The sequence below is a fragment of the Ylistrum balloti genome, unplaced genomic scaffold (assembly GCF_031769215.1).
Source record: "Ylistrum balloti isolate Yb309-2 unplaced genomic scaffold, AGI_CSIRO_Ybal_v1 Utg371328, whole genome shotgun sequence".
NCBI classification, from domain to species: Eukaryota; Metazoa; Mollusca; class Bivalvia; order Pectinida; family Pectinidae; genus Ylistrum; species Ylistrum balloti.
In genome coordinates this window covers 768315-790811 of record NW_026782707.1, presented here as the reverse complement: position 1 = coordinate 790811, position 22497 = coordinate 768315, and positions in this window count along the sequence as shown.

Genomic DNA, 22497 nt, shown 5'->3' with positions numbered 1-22497 from the left:
CTGGATCATCAATCACCGTCTGACTATGAATATTATGCTAAATGTAGAACTAATGCACACAAAACATCTGGTGGTTTAGTAATCCTATCTAAAAGAAACCTCTCAAGTCCATGCTGATCTTTCCTAAAACTGTGTCAGAAGTGTAATGGAGATTTTTTACTCGAATATATATATATACCGCTGGAAAAGTATGCATCTCCCGAAGCTTGCAACGAAATTGAAAGGGATATGATAGAATTCTCCCAAAATGGTAACAAGGTCGATATAATTGGAGATTTTAATGCTAAAACACAAATTAGAGATGATTTTGTAGAACCAGATGACAACTTTATTCACTCATTAAACCTATATGGAAATGAAGAGTTAAACTCGTCTCTCTATGATTTTGAACAGTTGAAACTATGTATTATTTCTTTACGTGGGTCTAGTCAATGTAAAGCGAAAGTTATGAATTCTTTTATTTTAGTAAACAAAATATGTATATCGCTAATGGTCGGGTCGGAAAAGGATGTACTAATAGGTAAAACTACATATAGTGATGTCAGCTTTAGTGATTATTAATTGGTGTCGTCGGATATGTTCCAGTATAAATAATGAATTTTGATCCATTAATATCTGATGTTCATTGTTGAATAGCATTTAGCTTTTGTATATTTAATGATGTATGTAATTATGATAGCAAATGTCGTAAGAATGGTAGCGTATAGATCAAATGGAAATCATGTAGAGAGCATGATGTTGTCACGGTCCTTCCGCTGGAACAATTAAAAATTTAATTTCAGACAGAGCAGAATACTTAGTGAATCTTTTCGTCCTGATATGCACTGGCGATACCTTACTTTTGTCCGACTCTGCTGTAAAGGTAATGCAAGCAGGAGCTTTGTAAACAAACCCAAAAGTGAGACTATATAATGACTTAGTGAAACCTATAGTACTATACTGATCTGAAACATGGGGTCATGAAAATATGAAAAGTGTTGGACAAATTCATTTGAAATTTTGTAAACGAGTTTTAGAATTAAGATCGACCACCCAATTTATTTTTTTTTTTTTCATTTTTTTTTTATTTTTCCAAGTTCACATAATACAATACAATAGTACAAGTAGTATATTTATTTATTTATTTTTTTTAATTTTTTTATTTTTGAAAGTTTTCAAATATATACATATATAAACATTATCATAAACTTTCGCACAAACTTACATACACTTACATAGTGTTGTGCAGGTGATTACCTAATTATAATCAATGTCTAAACAGAAAACACAACCTATTATAACTAATCAATTATGAAATTTCAACCTTGATGATCGGTTTCAAAATAATAACCAGTGATGTTAGGTTTACTGTTAATATCCGATCATCGATGATGGAATCTCAAAACTGATTCCCTATACTACACTTACATGGACATACACTCCATTCGCTCATCAGACAAATAGACAAACAAGACAGACAGAATAGGAAAGGGTAGAAAAAAGGAAAGAGGAAGGAGGGTAGAGAGGAGGAGGTACTGTTCTCATCATACACACACACATATATGTATTGTATAATGTATTCTACATGTAAATAAAGAATATTTAAATAATAACAGCAAATCAAGAGTCGTCTGCGGAGTTAGCGTTATGATTAATAATTACAACAAAATAAATATACATTTACAGAGATAATTAGAGCCAGTGAAATAATATTAAGGTTAAGAACTTATAAGTCTAATAAGGGCTTCCATTTTCTCCAACCTAACTCAAATTGCATTTTAATATGATTCTTTTGACTATTATTTATATATTTTTGAACTACAAAATTATCTTTAATCACATCAATGAGAGCATTTATATTCAAAGAGTTACTAATACATCTGGTTTTATATATATATATAGTTTTATAATAAGAATTTCATTGTCAACGGAGTTACATTGTTGTGAAACTATTCCAAAAAGAAATGACTCTTTATTACATGCAAATGGTATTAAAAGTAGATCTAATAAAGTTCAAATTTCTGAAGATGAGTTTGCACCTCCCTACATTCCCATAAGCAATGCACAATTGTCTCTATTTCTATATTACATAAAGTACACATAGGGCTAGGGTTTATCTTTATTTTATGAAGAAAAGAATTTGTTACTAAGATCTGAGGAATAATTCTGACCTGCGACTATATTAATTTAGGATTTTTGGTGACTGTAAAGGGAAGATTATATACATTTGACCACTTTTCAAAATCAAAGTTAAACTGCAAATTCCATTTTTTGGTGCCAGTAGGCATAGTCGCTGGAATTATGATATGCTTGTAGAAATCTTTCACACCTTTTTTATTCTTGAAGAATATATCTAATATTTGTGGTATGAAAGGATGCGAAAGTCTTTCTGATTTGAACTCGAGATTTCTTAAATAGCGTTTAATTGCAACTATTAATCCATGAAATTCTAGAATGTTAGTGTTAATTCTGAACTTTTGTAGAAACTCTTCAAAAGAAAGAAATGTTAAGTTTTCAGAATTTTTCATCAGATCATTCAATGTCAAGATACCTGCCATAAACCAGTTTGGATAAAAGACAAATTTATTATTAACTTTAATATCATTGTTATACCAAAGGGGTGTTTTGAGAATACAATTTTGTCTATTTAGCGATATATCCTTAGATTTGTTTAGTTTATCCCATGCTTTGAAAACATCTTTCCAGAATTGATTGCGGCATCTTGATCCACATAAATATACATAATCCTTTCCACATTTAAACAACTTATTTAGATCTATAGTTGACTTAAGGATCAGATACCATTTGCCTGATAACATAAATAATTTTTTCTTATCCAGCCTAATTTTAAAGAATGAATGAAAGAATATAAGTCAATCATTTTGCCATTTAGCCCACCATTATTATTTTTTTTTTAATAGTTTAAACTGTATTTTATTTTGTGAAATGAGTACAGTACAAAAGCAAATATGCATTTTGGATTCAGAAACAAGTACAATGTACTTATATTAATCTGTCTCCGTATCTAATTACATGAGCAATGGACAGCACTGACAACATAATGTAATTAAGTAGGTGCATAAGTACAGGGAAGGGGAAAAGAAAGGGTGCATTGGTTCAAAGGAGGAAACCGTTGTAGGATGACGAAGCAAGAGTTTAGGACTGCTATAGATCTATATTTGATTGTGGTTCACTCAACAAAGTACAATATACCACAACCAGGTCAGTACTGTAATTGAGATTACTTCGTAGTATACACAAACTCACTAGATACGCTAGAGCTTAATTAAAACGTTTAGAACGGTTAATAAAGTTTTGGACACAGTCAAAAATATTTTCATTGTACTGATCTGGCATATCAGGGTTACCATATAATAAGGTATTAACATTAATGTCGGTGGGTATGTTACTGAAGCATTGAATTCTGATATGATGGTAGTTAGGGCACTGGAGGAGGAAGTGTTCAGTAGTTTCGTCGGACTGGTTACATGAACATAGAGAGTTGTTAACAAGATTACGAGAATATAAGTGTGCGTTTAGTGAGCTACAGTGCATCCTAAGTCGAGCATGGTGAATCTGGCCGTGTCTAGATTTACAGAAGTAATAATAGTTAGGAACAGTTGTTATATCAGCTTTTAGGTATCTTTTTAGAGTAGTAGTAGACGGATTACGTTTTATGGCATCGGGGAGTGCATTCCATAGATCAACAGAAGAAGGTAGGAAAGAGTCTTTAAAGAGATTAGTTCGGCATGGAGGTTGGTAAAAAGAATCGGCTCTCCTTGTGTTATAAGAGTGGATGTTAGAGTGACGTTCAGGAAGCATGCTGGTTAGGTAGGGAGGGCACTGACCATGAACAATCTGATGAAATTTGATAATTTTATGTTTTTTCCTTCTATTAACGAGAGTATCTAAGCCGAATTCTAAATATAAGAGGTCATGACTGGTGAGTTTTGTAGCTCCAGTCATGATTCTAGCTGCCTCAAGCTGGATGTTTTCTAGAAGTTTACTTTGGCCTAATGTTATATTGTCCCAGATAATATCTCCATATTCTAATAAAGGTCTAATATAAGAACAGTACAAAGTTTGAAGAGATTTTCTGTCAATGCTAAATTTGAGTGACCTGAGGAAACTGAGTTTTGTATAGGCTTTACTAGTGATTTGTTGTAAATGTTCAGTCCAATTTGCGTTAGCTGATAGAGTGATACCTAGATGTTTGTGACAAGTGACTTCGGTTAGTGCAGTATTATTCATAAATAAGGAGGGTTGAAGCGGTTTATTAGCTTTTTTACTTACTGTCATTGTTACGGTTTTAGAGGGGTTAAAATTAACAAGCCAAGTGTTAGACCATTCATTGATTATACTAAGGTTATTATTTAACAAGTTAGCGCTCGTTTGCGGTGATTCTACGATGACATATAGAGATGTATCGTCAGCAAACAACTTAATATTGCAATTTATATTACAAACAATGTCGTTAATAAAGATTAAGAAAAGTAACGGACCTAGGATCAATCCTTGGGGGACACCTGCTGAAATATTGGTTAAATGGGATTGTCTACCATTGATTACGACACATTGACAACGATTATGCAAATAATTCGAGAACCAAGTAAAGAGATTTCCAGTTATACCAAAAGATTTTAATTTGGATAGAAGACCTCGGTGCCAGACCCGGTCAAATGCTTTGCTTATGTCACAGAATACCAATCTTATTTCAACACCTTTGTCAAGATTGGAAAAAATGTCATGAGTAATAGTTAAAAGTTGATTAATAGTGGAATCGCCAGATCTAAAGCCGGATTGGTAGGGTGTTAGAAGAGATTTATCTATGAGAAAGTTATAGTTTATAGACACATCTTTCCATCAGTTGCCAACAATAGACAGCAGAGAAATCGGACGATAGTTACTAATAATTGAGGGGTCTTCTTTTTTGAAAACTGGCGTAACATGGGCCTTTTTCCACGAAAATGGAAAGGTACAAGAAACGAGAGAGCAATTAAATAATAATTGTAACGGGTAACTTAGGATGTCAGCGGCTTCCTTGATCATTCGGGATTAATCATGTCGGGTCCAGCCGCCTTTCTAGTGTTAAGAGAGTGTATCGCGTCAAGAACGTCTTGTCGGGATATAACTGTCATTGAGATTGTGAAGAGATTGAGGTAAGTCAGGGGGGTGGGAATTAGTATCGTCGATAGTAGATTGAGAAGAAAAGAAAGTGTTAAAAGCATTAGCTTTATCGAGATCGTCGTCTAAAATCTTATTATTTACAGAAAGAGGAGGAATCGTCTTTTTTTTTAGAAGAGTTAGACGTGAAGCTATTAACGATTTTCCACCAATCCTTTGCACTAGTATTCGTACTGTTATTTAATTTATTGTAAAGTTTGTTGAAGTAATTACATTTGGATTGGCGAATAGCATTAACACAAAGATTTCTAATTTTTCTAAATTTAGCCCAATTATCAACTTTTCCAGATTGCTTAGCCTTTCGATGTAAGTATTTCCTTTTACGCATCATTTTCCTAACAGTATTAGTTAACCATGCAGGAGAGTTATTTCGAACAGTTATAGTGTTGAACGGTATACATAATTTGGCTGTATTAAGTATAATGTCAGTAAGTCGGTCAGTGCTTCGGTCTATGTCACTACCATCTATGATAGAGTCCCAGTCGATTCGAGAAAGTCTGTCTCTATAGTCGTCGTATTTACCATGATCGTATAGCCAAATACTACGTTTGAAACATGGTTGGGTAGGTTTAGATATATTAATGCTACCAAAAGTAGGACAGTGATATCTCAAGGGCTGATCGAGAAAACTATCACCAACATGACAGCTACTGATTAAAGATGGGTCATTTGCACATACTATATCAAGGAGGGAGGAAGAGGATTCTGTGTAGAAGGTTGGACTGGCGATGCTCTGTGAAAGATCGGAAGTACTTAATAGGTTGCGTAGGTGCATGGAGTGACTATTGTCACTTAACAGGTTGGCGTTGAAATCGCCAGTAAGTATAATGTTAGGAATTCCAGTGTTGAAAGCGAATTCAATGGAGTGGGCAATATAATCCCAACAGGGGACAGGTGCATTAGGAGGTCTATAAAACGTTCCGTATAAAATTGATTTGCCAGATATACTTATTTGCAACCATACGCACTCAACTGTGGGTATTTCAAGGTCAGACCTACGCTTTGAAGATAAGTTGTTGCTAACATATACAGACACTCCTCCTCCTTGTCTATCTGGTCTACAGTAGCAATAAGGGGGAGAAAAACCAGGAAAGTCTGAATCTGATGTAGTTTCGTCAGGACTGAGCCAAGTTTCAGTAAAAGATAGGATATCAAGGTTATATAATTCACTAAATAGAATATCGTATTTCTGCTTTATACTCTGTACATTAAGGTGAACAAAAGTGTACTTGGCTTCGTTGAGCAATGTTGAAAAATTAGAGGAACACGAAGAAAATGATGCTAAGTCAGACTCATAATCTCGTGGTCCGGGATTGCATTCAATATCGCCACAGAGAAGGAGCAAGAGTTGAAGAAGTAATAAATATATACAAAGGTTGGACGAAGAGGATAAGACACTCGTCAATACTTTTGACGCACGATTGAAACTTTGGTAGAAATCATGTTTCAATTTACTTAAGACTTGTAGTGTGTTGATTATAAAGCGTAAAGCTTGTAACATACATAAGAGAAGTAACATGTCAACAAGTTGAGACCTGGTTAGGTAAGTATAATAACACGATCGGGAGTAGGCGAGATATACGCGATTGTAAAAGAGACCTATCCGGACACAATAAAGACTATGACAGATAGGCATTCAGGTTACGGATGAGGATCCTAAGAGGAATAAAAGTGTGTTTAGTGTCGGGATAGAGTAAGAAATGATGCAAACGACGCGATCGGTAATATTGGAGGACATAAGCACAACAGTTTCCATGCGAAATACGAGACAGTGGAGGTAATTGTGCAGAAAGAGAGGAGATAGGGATGAGGAGAATAACGAGATAATACTATGTACATAAATGATGGACAAAGATTCCATCATGAGACATGGGGGGATACAGGTGCACGAGAGAAGGATGACATACAATAGGAAAAAATATATATATATACAAATGTAAGTATATACAATTATGATAAGGTAACGCTACAATACTGACATGAGTAGATGAGTACATTATGGTGTACCATAAATACCGTCATAACTACATTCATCACGCCATTGTATATGCCATTACATAAGACAGAATAATGTGATCACACGATTAATGTATACCTTCGTATTTAAATTCTAGATACATTTATTACATCTATATATGTCAAAATATAACATCAGACGTATATCAGTTTCGAATAATATAATCATGTGATATGTATTTACCATCGTATTTTTTTCACGTCTCTGAATGTGTCGATATCACAGGACAGTATAATGTAATAATGCTTTAGAAACATGTATGTATCTGGTCATACATAGGTACAAAATAATGTGATCACATGATAGATATATATATATATATATATGTAGAGATCGTAAGACAAACTAATGTAATAAAGTGAATCAATCATGATATACCAGAATCACCATCGTACATCAGGTAGAGAAGCGTTTTGATGGCTATCACAAGTAGGATAAGGTAATTACGTGATAAATACGTACGATAACATAGCAAAAAATAATGTAGTCACATGATAAATGCATACCATCATATACGATGTCAGTAAAGTATTGTACAGAACAATGTAATCACGTGATAATTATAAGCATACACTAATGTGCATGTATAGCTACAGAATAAAGGAATTGAGTGATAATTGAAAAACATATTAGTTCAAGTATAGATTCGATAACATAGCAAAAAATAATGTAGTTACGTGATAAATGTATACCATCATATACAATGTAGGTATAGTTTTGTACGGAACAATGTAATCACGTGATAATCATACACTATCGTGCATGTATAGCTACAGAATAAAGGAATTGAATGATATTTGAAAAAAAAAACATCTTAGTTCAAGTATAGATTCGATAACATAGCAAAAAATAATGTAGTTACATGATAAATGTATACCATCATATACAATGTAGGTATAGTTTTGTACGGAACAATGTAATCACGTGATAAGCATACGCTATCGTGCAAGTATAGCTACAGAATAAAGGAATTGAGTGATAATTGTGAAGTATCTTAACTCAAGTATAGATACATTTGTATAATGTATTCAGTTGCAGATGCTCGCTAACATAGCAAAAGAAAAAGAAATAATAATAATAATGTAATCACTACATAAATTTATATCATCGTACCTCAATGAGCTGTTGATACATGTATCAAGACCTTATAAACAATGTACATTGTTATATAAGACAGAATATGAACACGTGACAAAAAACGTACCGTCATAGGTAAAATCAAGTTCAGATCATTGTAATCGCGTGGTAATTATACATTATTTATGCCTAAATCGTAGGATAAAATATTTTTACCACATGATGAATAAATTCCGTTTTACATCTAGTATATGCATGAATTAGAACAAGGAAGGGACGTCCGTCAACGTCCACGTGCTAACAACGACGTTAACAATGTAATGAACTAGGTGACAATCACATGCCCGTAGGGCTCAAGTTCAGATTCCCTACGGATGTTGTGGATTTTAGACGCCTTGTCTTTGATAATAATTTTACCGTTTGTAGTCCACGTCTGGGCGATTTTATTGGCTTTCACTAAATTTCTCGCGAGAAATGCTAACTTTCCTCGGTATTTTGTCAGATCCTCGTTGACAGAGATAGACTTGTGGGACGGACTGTTGCGAAATCCCTTACTCGTCTTCAGCAGCTGGAATTTCGCATCCATGGAAGTTAGACGGACTATAATCTGGCGAGGCTTGTCTCTCGTATGGTCTGGTTTGCCGACTCGATGAGATCGTTCCACAGCGGTTGGGGGGAGGTCTACAATACAGGCATGAGCAGCCTCAAGGATGGTGGTGGTAGTGTCCTCGCCCTCCTGTTCCGGAATACCAGAGAATCGAACAAGGGTCCTCCTTCCGTATTGCTCCAAGTCGTCGATCTGTTGACGAAGATCGTCATTCTCGGCCTCAAGGCGGGAAACCTTGTCAAGTAGAGGGGCAATTTGTTGTTGGACTGAAAGGTGCAGATTATTCTGTATAGTTTGCATGTCATTCATCAAATGAACACGAACTGCCATAGCTATTCGCTGAACGTCGATGTCTGACAGGGACGCACCCATGGGATCGGCGGGTTGGAAGGTTGCGGACCCTTGGGTAGCGGGGATAAATGGTGTCTGGAGAAGGCTCTGCCGGGGTTGGCCGCCCTGGTGTGTAATAGGTGATGGATTGTTACTGGCCATAGCGGGAGTTAAAGAGTCAAATACACTATCGGGTAAAGGAGACGAAGAAAACGAAAATTGTTTCTTTTTTTTAATGTCTCTATGCACTGGTGATGGGGTTGATGCAGATGACAGGGCTCTCTTCCACGTTGTATTTGTAGTAGAGCTGAAATTTGTACGTTTTACTTTATTGTATTACAGATCGCCGACTGTCCGTATTTATACCGTATTTGTATTGTGCTCGTGTAAAAGTCGCGTCCGTGTACCGTGTCCTATGTTGTGATTATATGTGTACAGGTGTATTGTGTTGCTTGGTTGGAGTTTTGTTACGTTCGTGTCCCATGGTGTGGTTTGTCCAATTTCCATAAGTGAGTTGTTTACGCATATTGGCGAATTTCTATTGGTCAGTTCTAATGGTCAGTTTGGCGCGTGTTTCTTTGTATTTTAAGTGTGCTTGGGCAGTACCCTTTGTGGACTCCTGGCAGGACGGACATATTTTTGAATGTAAGTGTTTGAATGTTTTTTTCATACATGTATCTATATTTGGTAGTAAAGTTAATATGGTTAATTAGATATAATTAATCATGGTAATTTATGAATTCGTGATATATATTGTAAGATTGATTTTGTAAAGTTGTCAAGGTCATGCAATTTAAATGTTTCTCTATTTCTCAAATGTGCTTGAGATTTGGTAATATTTTTGAACCTACTTTTATTCTTAAATTACAGTATTAGAACAGAACCGCTCTAGACTTTATTTGCGATGTATTTGGTCAGAATGAAGGCTTTGTGCCACACACAGGTACGATATGTTCTACAATGTTATTTTATGTCAATTTGTACATGGAGTAATGAAATGTTGCAAGAATATAATTTAATTTATAGTTTACATCTATAATTGTAATTGGTCATAATTGGAATAATGTTTAAGTTCGGTAAGGGTTATCTCCCTTGCTTTGCAAAAGTGTATAATTTATGAACATGTGATATCGTGTAAATGTAGATTTTAATGAATTGTAATTATATCTTGTTACAGGGCTAGATCCTGGGTCTCTTGATCCTTGATCCTTAGTCGGCAATAAATGACAGTATGAACTAAAAACCAGAGGAGTTTGTCTTTATTCTGCAAACGTTCTACTCTACCACATATTGTTAGAAACAGACATATGTAGGCATATATAGACAAGATGGACATGCAAACAAACCAGTTCAGTCGGTGTGGCACGCGCTACATGTTACGTGTATACATTGTAGGTGTACGTACATGTACGGTTCAGTGATCACAGGTATGTACGGAAATGATTGCAACTTCAAAGTTATTCATTTAAGGTGCAATAAAAAGACTCAATGATGAGAGTATATAAAGCACAATGGTCAAACATCATGTAGTAGTGGTCTCATGCCAAACCTGCACTCCCGAGTAGGAATAGAATCACATTTTAGTCGGAGCTCTGTCAGTACCGTCCATTTCCACTAAGGGCAGATAACTCCTTGTATTATTTTGAATAATGACATCTGTTTTAATCTTATTGCTCTTACCATTCCACAAAAAATCAAATAATAAAGAATTTATTGTAGCAATATATTTTTCTGATGGGTTTGGCAAGGTAATAAATAAATAATTGAGTTGTGAAATCAAGAGAGACTTAATAACATTAATTCTGCCAATTTGAGTCAAGCTCCGTCGCTTCCAAGAAGTAAGAAGTGCTTTAAGTTTTACAATTTTTTTGTCAAAATTTAATCTAGGTATTTGATCCAAATCAACCGAAAAATCGATACCCAGAAATGTAAATCTATTTTTCCCCCACTGCAGATTCAAATCTGGCCGATATGTTACATCACTGTATTTACATCTCCCTAACCATATAATTTGAGTTTTATTAGTATTAATGTTTAAACCAGAAATCTTTGCATAGTTATCTAACTCTGAGATAGACTCATTAAGCGACCTCTCTGAGCCATCTAATATTAAACCAGTGTCATCTGCATATTGCACATTTAGAATTGGTACATTATCTGCATCAATGCCTTCAATAAACTCATTATTTCTAATTCTTGCTGCTAGAGGTTCAGCACATAAAATAAAGATATAAGGATATATTGGGTCACCTTGACGACAACCTCTTTCAATATTAATACGTTTTGAAAGATTCCCACATTGATTAATAGAAACATATACATTATTATTAAATAATTTGATCCACTTGCGTATATCTTCCCCAAAGTTAAAATATTTTCAAACTTTATCTATAAACCCCCATGAAACACTATCAAATGCTTTTTCAAAATCTACTAACATTAACATACCTGGAATATGGAGTTCTTCCACATAATGCATTACATCATACACTGTATGGATATTTTCACCTATATACCTACCTGATAAAAACCCAGTCTGATCTTCATTAATAATTTTGCTCAAAACTGTTTTTATTCTTTGTGTGATTACCCCGGAGGCAATTTTATAGGTAATATTCAAAAGTGTTATTGGCCTACAATGTTTTAAGAAGTGGCGTGGCTTGTCTCCCTTAGGAATACATACGATGACACCATGTCTTTGAGTAACTGAACATTGACCAATATAAAAACCATAATTTAAAGAGCGTACAACAAAGCTACCAATTTCTCCCCAGAAAACTTTAAAAAATTCTGAAGTGAAACCATCTGATCCCGGGCTCTTATTTTGCATGCCTTTAAGTACTTTCCCAGCTTCTTCCAAAGTTATCCCACCCTCTAAGCTATCTGATTCTATTTTACTTAACTTTGGCATGTTACAGTTTTCTAGATGTGTTTCTAACTCTATGTTATCAGTTTTTCTAAAATTATATAAATTTTCATAAAATAATCTTACTTCTGCCAAAATATCCACTTGATTGGTAAGAATATTTCCATTATCTTTCTGTATTTTAGGTATGATTTTCGAAGTGAAATTTCTATTTTCTAAATTTAGAAAGTATGATGTTGGTTTCTCCCCGTCCTGAATCCATTTTGCCCTAGATCTAATTACATTACCTTTTACTTTTTTCAATCGAATGGTCTCTAAATCCCTTTTTAATCTATCGAATTCTCCCTGGTCTGGATCTGATTCCGACATTAATGATTCTATAGAATACTTAAGGTTATCTTCCTGTAAATTAGCTTGCTTTTTCCTAAAAGATGCAAAAGATATAGACTTACCCCTTATTTCCATTAGTAATGTTTCCAAAAATAACTGATCGTTTATCAAAAATTGCAAGTCACTGCTAGGGATATTTTTAACAGACTCAAGATTATACACAGGTAAACAATACTGCAGCTTAACCCCCTCAATGCAAGTTTTAACCATGTCCAGATATTCAGAATCAAATAATAAAGAGTTGTTAAATTTCCAAAGACCCTTCCCTTTTTTAAATTCATTCAAAATCAAAGATATTATTGGAATAGAATGGTCAGATCTGTAACCTGGTTCAATTCTGGACTTATTTATACTAGATAGAAGAGATTCTGAGATAAGAAAAAAAGTCTAATCTGGCTTGTTTCACAGGATTTAACGTCTAATATCTGGGTGATGTTCCCTAAAAATGTCAACTAGATTGAAATTTTGAATAATTTCCAGAACTTTATTTCTAGCTGCAGGATTATTTGTCTGTAATTGTTATCATAATCTAAATTTGACTAGGTTGAAATCCCCACATATAATAATATTATCGTTCCCAAAATTATCAATAGTATCTACGACTAAATCATAAAAGCCCGGGGTGTCCTGGTTTGGTCCATATAGAGAAATAAGTGTTGTTCTTGACCCATCAATAGCTATATCTAAAGCAAGGAAATTACCGTTTACGTCCTTTTTTCCTTATATACTTTGAATTCAAAGTTGTTATTCAAGTTGTATATGTATGATTGACTCAACTCATGATCAACTCTTACATGTACAAGGTAATTAATATACTTGTCAAACATGATATATCTAACGATCTAGATCCAGTGCTGTGGTGATAGATCTCCATTTTTCTCTGATATGGTCGGCCTTTGTCTGGGTATAAAAAATGCACTCTGAATGTCATTCTGCTTATAATATGATAACATCGATTTGACTCCATCAATAGATGGGATAGTATTTTTGCATTTGCAGGTATAAATATATTTTTTACCTGTAGAATGCAAAAATTCATATCATCAAATTGAGGATCATTATCACAGCCTAAAAGGACAAGTCATATGAAATACTGCATTTATATTAGACTCAAAGCCATTTTGTAAGGATTCCCCTAGGAAGCGAGAAAAGGGGCATTCCCAGAAAAGGTGTTCAAGTGTTTCTCTATTAGTCAAACAGAAAGTACAAAGCCCACTTTCCACGATTTTCATGATGAGAAGTCTAGAATTTGTGTATAAAATTCTATGAAGTAGCTTAAATTGAAAGGTTTGTAAATTTGTATCGTCAGTTAATAAAAAACGGTGCCTTGTATATAGACTTCCAGTCTTCTCTATCAAATGCAGTTTCTAATTTTTCATTCCATTTTTCTAAACTTTTAACTCGAAATTCCTGATGATACATGATGAAAAGATTATAGAAACATTTCGCAACTTTTTCATTTGACTTAAAAAGAGAAACTAATATGCATTCAGTGTTAGTTATTTTTTCACCATTATGGATGATATTTTGTTTCCAACTCCTCGGAAAAGCTGAGAGTAGCCCTTGATAAGTAACCACATTAGTATTTATATTGTACTTCTGCTTAAAAATCTTCAAAAGATAAGAATTCTCCATTTTCATTTATTCAATCATTTATGAAAAACACATCATGCTCTATCCACTTATAATATATGACATGCTTATTATTTATTTGTATTTTTTCATTTAGCCATAATGGCTGGGATAATAGATCATTTGGGGTTGTGGGAGGTGAACGAATCTAAGAAGCTCAAATTTGAATTACATTACACCAAAATGTGTTAAATTTTTAAGAAATTTTCTGTAGTCCTTCTCTGTTCAAGTTCCAGAGTTTATCTCCCCCCATTTTTCCACCTTACTTGATATTAATATTTTCCAATTTGAATAATTTTCTGGATCCAACAATTTCCTTATCCATGACATTTTTGAGCTCGGCAATATGATTTTACATGTGGCATTCCTAATTCCCCATTTTCGTGTGTTTATCAATATATTTCTTTTAATTTTGTCCTTTTTCCAAGACCACAAAAAGTTGAAAAAAATCTTTTGAAGGTTTTCGAAGAATGTCTCTGGTGGGTCTGGAGGTGTAGAAAATAAATGTGTAAATATTGGTAGTACTAATGTTTTTATTACTGTAATTTTACCCAAATAGCTCTAATTTCTGAAGGACCAGTGATTTAATAGTTCTTTAGCTGCTCTAATTTTTTCTTCAAAATTATGTTCAGTGATATCTGCTCTTGTAAGGTCATACAATATGCCTAGTAGTTTGAACTTTCCATTATGATTCCAATGTAGACCTCGCTCCTATAAGTATTCCTCACCACAACCCCGTTTAACCCCATTCCATATTATTTGAGTTTTGTCCATGTTTGTTCTTAAACCTGAACAATCAGCAAAAATATCAAGAGTGTTCAGGGCATTTTCTAACGAAGTTTCATCGTCGTCTAGACATAACGTTGAATCATCTGCATATTGGCTCAACATATATTCAGAGTTTTCTATGTTTATACCTGTTATGTTTGAATTAAATTAAGGGATGAACTAAGCAGTTCTATACATAAGATAAAAATATACGGAGACAAAGGGTCCCCTTGTCTAACTCCTCCCTCGATATCAAAGAATTGTGAAATATGTCCATTATTAGAAATACAGCTTGAACAGCTATTATAGAACGTTTTTATCCATCTTCTTAAATTTGGCCCAAATCCTTGAAATTCTAATGCTTTTTGAATAAATGTCCATTCTAAGGAATCGAAAGCCTTTTCAAAGTCTAGTAATACAAGTAATCCCGGTATATCATTTTCATGTGTTTTTTTCCGATTATATCTAAAATAAATCTAGTACATTCTCCTGTGTATCTATCCTTTACAAAGCCTTTTTGTGACTCGCTAATAAGTAAGGTTTAATTCTGTTTGCAATACTTGCCGAAACAATTTTATAATCTACATTTAAAAGTGATATAGGTCGCCAGTTTTTTAAAAATAATTTCGATTTACCTTCTTTTGGGATACAGGTAATAATCCCCTGACGCTGTGAGATGGATAGATATCCCTTTTGAAAAGATTCATTAAAAGAATTAATAAGAGGTTCATTGATGTAAACATATTTTATTGCATATAGGATTGGGCACAATTTTTCCAACTTATACTAAGCCCGTTCCAAGTAATTAGTATTTAATATAAATGTTGATGATGTCCTATTATATACACATATATATACAATCATAAACAAAGTGAGAGAGAGAGAGAGGGGGGGGAGAGAGAGAATTACAATCGGGTGACAATCACCATTATAAATACTGATCCACTGTTCTTGTCGTTCAAACCTATCTATTGTCTATCACATCCCGTGCCACCGATGTCTTTCTCCTTGTCACTTGCTGGTCCTTCTGGAATAACTTTTCTCAAACATATGTCACCCGAGTCAGGAATGACCAAATACAAATTTACTATAAAATAAGGTCTGATTAAATCTATTAGTATTTTTAATATACAGTTGGGTTGATTGACAAATAGTTTCTTTTTCCTGTTTAGACAAATGAGAATTTCCAAATAACAGAAGGTGCAGGTCCAGTGGGATGAAATCATTTAGCTCACGATACAACTATAAACGTTGATAGGCATAATTAATGCATTCAAAAAAGAAATGATGTGCATCTTCAATAGAATTTCCACATTGACAGTGTTTAAAATTAACCAAATTAGCATGAAATAAATCATTATTTAGAGCGCTTGATCTGTTTCTTAATCTAGAATGTAAAATGTTATTTTTTCTGTCACCAATTAGATAATAGGAGGGAATTTGAGTATCTCTAACACTACGAAGAGAATGTTGAAAAAAGGTTCATGAATATCATTCCAAAATAATTTTCTATAAAACTCAACTGTAAATCCATCCAATCCAGGAGATTTTGAATTTTTCATGTTTTTAAGTGCATTTAAACATTCTAACCTATTAACCATACTTTCCATTTTTTCTGATTCCTCTATACTCAATTTATAGTTTTATGGATTTCTCTCATTAAAAAAACTTTCCTTATGAACTTCTCCTATCTGAGTCTCTCTGTTTCTGTATACCTCGTTGTATTATGTAACTTAATTATTCATAATTCTTTAACGTTGTTTTTGTGTGGTTGGAAGGTTATTTTTGTTTTTGTTGGAATCTGAAAAGATTATGGAGACAGCCTGTTAAGTTCGTTATTCTTTATTGGCGTCACGGCTTCAAGTGACCAGTGTGACGCGATACTACCAAACTTACTCAGGAGTCTCCATGAATTTGATTGGTCAGATCTTGGAACCTTTCAAATTGATTGGTCAAGACATAGCGTGGGTTCGGACAAAGAAAAAAGTGAAAAACATCTTTCTAGCAGGTTTGTTACATAAGCCTACCTGAGTCCTAATTGAGTGTGACACGGCCGATAATTCTTTAGCAAAGGACGAACGATTGAATAAAGCCTATACCTGAGTTCTTAATTGGTATGACAGCTGGGATTAACAAGATCACATAGACTGGCCGCAGTGAACAAGTGACTGGACTGTAAGAAAGTAAATCTTGTTTGCGAGACCTTTTTAGCCTTCAAATAATGTGGCTTGGTATAGGTGATACTTAATTTGGGCATTACATTAATTTGAACTCTTACGTAAATATATAGCTAAGTGACAGATGTCAGAACTCTTTACAATAATAAATTTAGTTATTTTATAGGAAAAAGGAAAACTTACAAAATACATGTACTTATAGAGAAACATTGAAATAGATTTAAAATAAAAAGGTTTTATTTGATTTTTAGGCGAGATAGAAAAATATAAAAAATATCAGTATGATAATTCCCTGGATTTCAAAAATTTCTTTATTTTCCTCCGGAATTAATTTCGAAATGAGCCTTTCTGTGAAATGCCGTTTTTCCAGATTGTAGAAGTATTTAGAACTCTTCTCTCCTTCTACTTTCCATCTGGTTGTATCCCTAACTATAATTCCTTTAACTTTTTCCTCTCTGATTTTTGCTAAGTTCTGCCTCTGTCCTTGTTATCTCGGCTTCTTTTCTATTTTCCCCTTCTTCCAAATAAAGGTCTTTTAATTCCAATTCTATTTTTTGTTCTTATCTACTCTGATTTTTTCTTATATGAACAGTATCTTATGGTCATTCCCCTTATTAACTTTATGGTTTCCCACAGCAAGTGATTATTCAATATTCAATCTAAGTGGTATTAACAGTATTTCTATACTGGTTAAGTGTGTCAGATATACATTCCTTAACTTTTGCAACATATATAGTATCATGTAATAATGAGTTGTTGAATTTCCAAGTGCCACTTCCTCGTTTTTGATTGAGAAATTTAAAAGTAACTGAAACTGGAGAGTTGTCAGATCTATAGCTTATTCCTATATCCGTATTGGTAATAAAAGGGACTAAATCAGAAAAAAACTAGAAAATAATCCAACCTTGCCTGTTTTTCAGGAGGACCCCTCCACCTATATCTTTTAATTTCAGGGATGGAAACAGAGAATGTATATGTGTAAATCTCAAGTTATGTACACCCACAGCTTCGTATGGAAATTGTTAAGCTATTTTGTTTGTAATTATATATATATATTTACAATTATGTTTGTCCCCAATTACAACTACCTCCTATTAGAATTTCGAAAATTGTTTTTTGCTATTATCATGGTTTTTGCTATTATCAGAGGAATCAGTAGAAATGTCTTTTTTTTTAATCTGTGTACATACTATTCTGTATTTGGAATCATATTTTGTGATTTGTTACTCAACTACAATATTATTTCATGCATTTTCTTAACCATAAATGCAATTGTCCATGCGTTTAATTGTGTAAAATATCCCAATATATATGTAATATAGCATATACCTGATCCCCATCTCTCTTATGATGGTAACAATAGCCATCATCCTCATTATAATGTTAATCTCCTTGTTCTTCTCTCCTTGCACAATCATTCTTACCCTACACAATTACCTCCCCTACCCCACTATCTATACGGATACACATGCTGCATTATGCCACTGTCTCTTCCTACACATTTACATTGATTGCGAACAAGTTGTTTTATATCCTATCCGGATACAGTTTTTGATGTTTCTCCGAATGTTATCCTCCGTAACATAAATGCCAGTTTGCCCTAATTTATACCGTGTCCGGATAGGCGTATTTTACAACCGTTTGCATTGTATGCTTGGTTCCTATATATACATCTCTGGAACTGTACTTGTCGACTTTTTATTTATGTTGATAATACATATATTACCTGTACTAGTAAATACAATTTTAACTCCCATGAACATGCTGACACGTTTTGTCAGCCAGGTACCACGAGAGGTGAAGTATTTTATCTTTCTCCCCGTTACTTTCGGCATTACTTTGATATTTTTTCAACTTCTGCTTCTCATGTCTGGAGATATTGAACAAAATCCTGGACCTAGCGAGTCTGAATCTGATTTATGCACAGTTTCCACGTGTTCCTCTAATTTTACTTCTTTATTTGATGATGCCAAATATACATTTGTACACCTCAATGTACAAAGTTTAAAACAAAAATTGGATATCTTATTCAGTGAATTAAATAAAATAGATATTCTTTCATTTACAGAAACGTGGCTAAGTCCCGATGATATAAACTCAGATTTAGACTTGCCTGGTTTTACCTCACCATATTGTTATTGTAGACCTAATAGACAGGGAGGAGGAGTGTCTGTATATGTTTCTAATGATATTCCCTACAAACGCCGATCAGACCTTGAATTATTTTCAGTGGAGTGTGTTTGGTTACAACTAAATATATCTGGTAGGCAAATTTTATATGGGACATTTTATAGGCCACCTAACGAACCAATTTCATCTTGGGACAACATAGCTCATACTATAGAACTTGCATTTAACACAGGAATATCAAATCTAATCATAACTGGCGACCTAAATGCAAATCTCCTAACTAACAATCACCACTCACACCACCTAAATAACCTACTAACCACATTTAATCTCACACAAAGCGTTGCCAGCCCTACCTTCTTCACTGAGTCTTCTTCCTCTCTCTTAGATATAGTCTGTGCTAGTGACCCTTCTATAATAAACCGTTGTAGTGTTGGCGAAAGTTTTCTCGACCAGCCTATGAGATACCATTGTCCTATCTATGGCAGTATTAATATTTCCAAACCTCCTAAATCTTGTTTTAAACGTAAAATTTGGCTTTATGACCTGGGTAATTATGACTTGTACAGAGATAAACTTTCCAAAATTGACTGGGACGGAATTCTAGTTGGTAATGACATCGACGACAAAACAGACAAATTTACTAATATTTTACTCAAGATCGCAGGTCAGTGTATCCCCAATAAAAATATAACTGTAAGAATCAACGATCCTGCATGGATGAATAACACTATCAGAAAGTTAATTAGAAAAAGGACATACTTACATCGCAAAGCTAAAAAATCTCAAAATGGTAATGACTGGGGAAATTTCAGGAAAATTGAAATAATTGTGTAAATGCTATTCGGAACTCCAAAAGAAAATATTTTAACAATCTTTGTGACTAACTTAAAAATAATGATAATATAAGTGCTAAGGAATGGTGGAAAATTGTTAATCATTTTATGTCTAATACTTGTAGTAAAAGCAACATACCTCCGATCATGATTAACAATGACATAACGCAGGACGACCAAGAAAAGGCCAATGCCTTCAACACTTACTTTACCTCACAAGCTACTATTGATGACACAGGTGTTGACCCCCCTCATCTATATAAACCCCATAATCATTCACTTCCTGACATTATCATATCTCGAAAAGACGTTCTTGATGTTATACAGCATCTTGACTGTAAAAAAGCTGTTGGGCCAGATCTTATAAATTCTCGATTAATCAAAGAAGCAGCTGATATTCTTAGTTATCCTCTCCTTTCACTGTTCAACTGCTCTCTTGCTGATTGTATGTTCCCGTCTCTATGGAAGAGGGCTAATGTCACACCTGTGTTCAAAAAAGACGACGCATCCGTACTAACCAACTATCGTCCAATTTCTTTATTATCTATTATTGGCAAAATGATGGAAAGATGCGTATACAAATATGTTTATAATTATTTAATTGATAAGTCTCTATTGTCTCCTTATCAGTCTGGCTTTAGATCCGGTGATTCCACTGTGAACCAACTTATATCTATTTCTAATGATATATATTCTGCTTTAGATAAAGGTAAAGAAATAAGAATGGTTTTCTGCGATATTAGCAAAGCTTTCGACCGAGTGTGGCATAGAGGTCTTCTTTCTAAACTCGAAAACTTTGGAATTACAGGTAATCTACTGGCTTGGTTCACAAATTATTTGCATAATCGTTCTCAACGAGTTGTTATTAACGGTAAAATGTCTGATTTAGCATCTATTACTGCCGGGTTACCACAGGGGTCTATCTTAGGTCCATTATTGTTTTTGATTTTTATTAATGACATTGTCGAAAATATAAATTGTTTTGTAAAATTATTTGCTGACGATACGTCTCTCTACGTTATAGTGGATTTACCGGATTTAAGTGCTAACATTTTGAATGATAACCTAAAAAAGGTTCATGATTGGTCCAAAAGTTGGCTTGTCAATTTCAATCCTAACAAAACTGTAACAATGACTGTAAGTAAGAAAAATAATAAACCAATTCATCCCTCCTTGTCTATGAATAACATCCTATTAACAGAAGTCTCCTGTCATAGGCACCTTGGCGTCTTTTTATCTGATAATGGAGGGTGGGCTGACCATGTGCATTCTATAATCAGCAAAGCATCGAAGAAACTTGGTATTCTTAGGAAATTCAAATTCAGTATTGACAGAATGACTCTACAAAAAATGTATTTTACTTTCCTTCGACCCATCTTAGAGTATGGTGATGTAATATGGGACAATTTAACGATTGCACAAAGTCAGTTATTAGAAAATATACAGCTTGAAGCGGCTAGAATTGTAACTGGTGCTACTAAGCTAACTAGTCACGACTGAATTTACCAAGAATCTGGCTGGGACCCTCTTTCAGTTCGAAGAAGTAATCACAAGATCGTACAATTTCATAAGATTGTCCATGGTCAGTCCCCCTCCTATCTCACCAACACACTTCCTGCTCGTCATTCTGATCTCCACTCTCACAATACTAGAAACGCAAACAACTTCTGTCAAATAAACTGTAGAACAAAGCTTTACAAAGATTCTTTCTTCCCCTCCTCTATTGACCTGTGGAATGCACTTCCCGATGATATAAAGCCAAACCCTTCTCTTACTAACCTCAAAAAGTTCTTAAACGCTGGTAGTCATCCTGTTCCACCTTATTATTACTACTGCAGAAGTAGATTCGCCCAAATCCACCACGCGCGATTAAGGATGAACTGCAGCTCTCTGCACAGTCATTTATATATACGTAACTTAATTGATAGTCCCATGTGTACTTGACTGTGTCCAATTTTTTATCTACCAGTCGAAACGGTTCTAAGTTCTCATCTTGAGTTTTATCAAATGTCTATAAGTATGCACCTAGTAATACCTAACTGCCAGTGCACTTGTTCGGCATGGCATTTCAATGTAGATTACGTATGTAAAATTTTATATGCGTATTGTCATAGTTTTGTGTAATGATATTTGTAATATGTGAGATTACAGTAGACTGTGGTACAGTACTGATTCTCCAATTACTCACGGGTCGTTTTTGTAAAATTGTGTTTACTTACCACTGATGTATTATAGATTTACTTGACATGTACGGTCAACCATGTGTGTCCAAATTTAAGTTTGATTTCAGCTCGGTTCCCCTCCATAATGCAGCATATTTGCATTGTTTCATTCTTTAACTCCTTCAGCTTTTCTGTCAACTCCTTTGCACCCCCTCCCCCCTTTCTTCCCAAATATCTTCATTTCCCTAATTATGTACCAATATGCTCAATATATAATGTATAATATTAGTCAGTGCCGTCCGATCGATGCTTCGTAAATTCAGGAGACGGATTAATATAAGT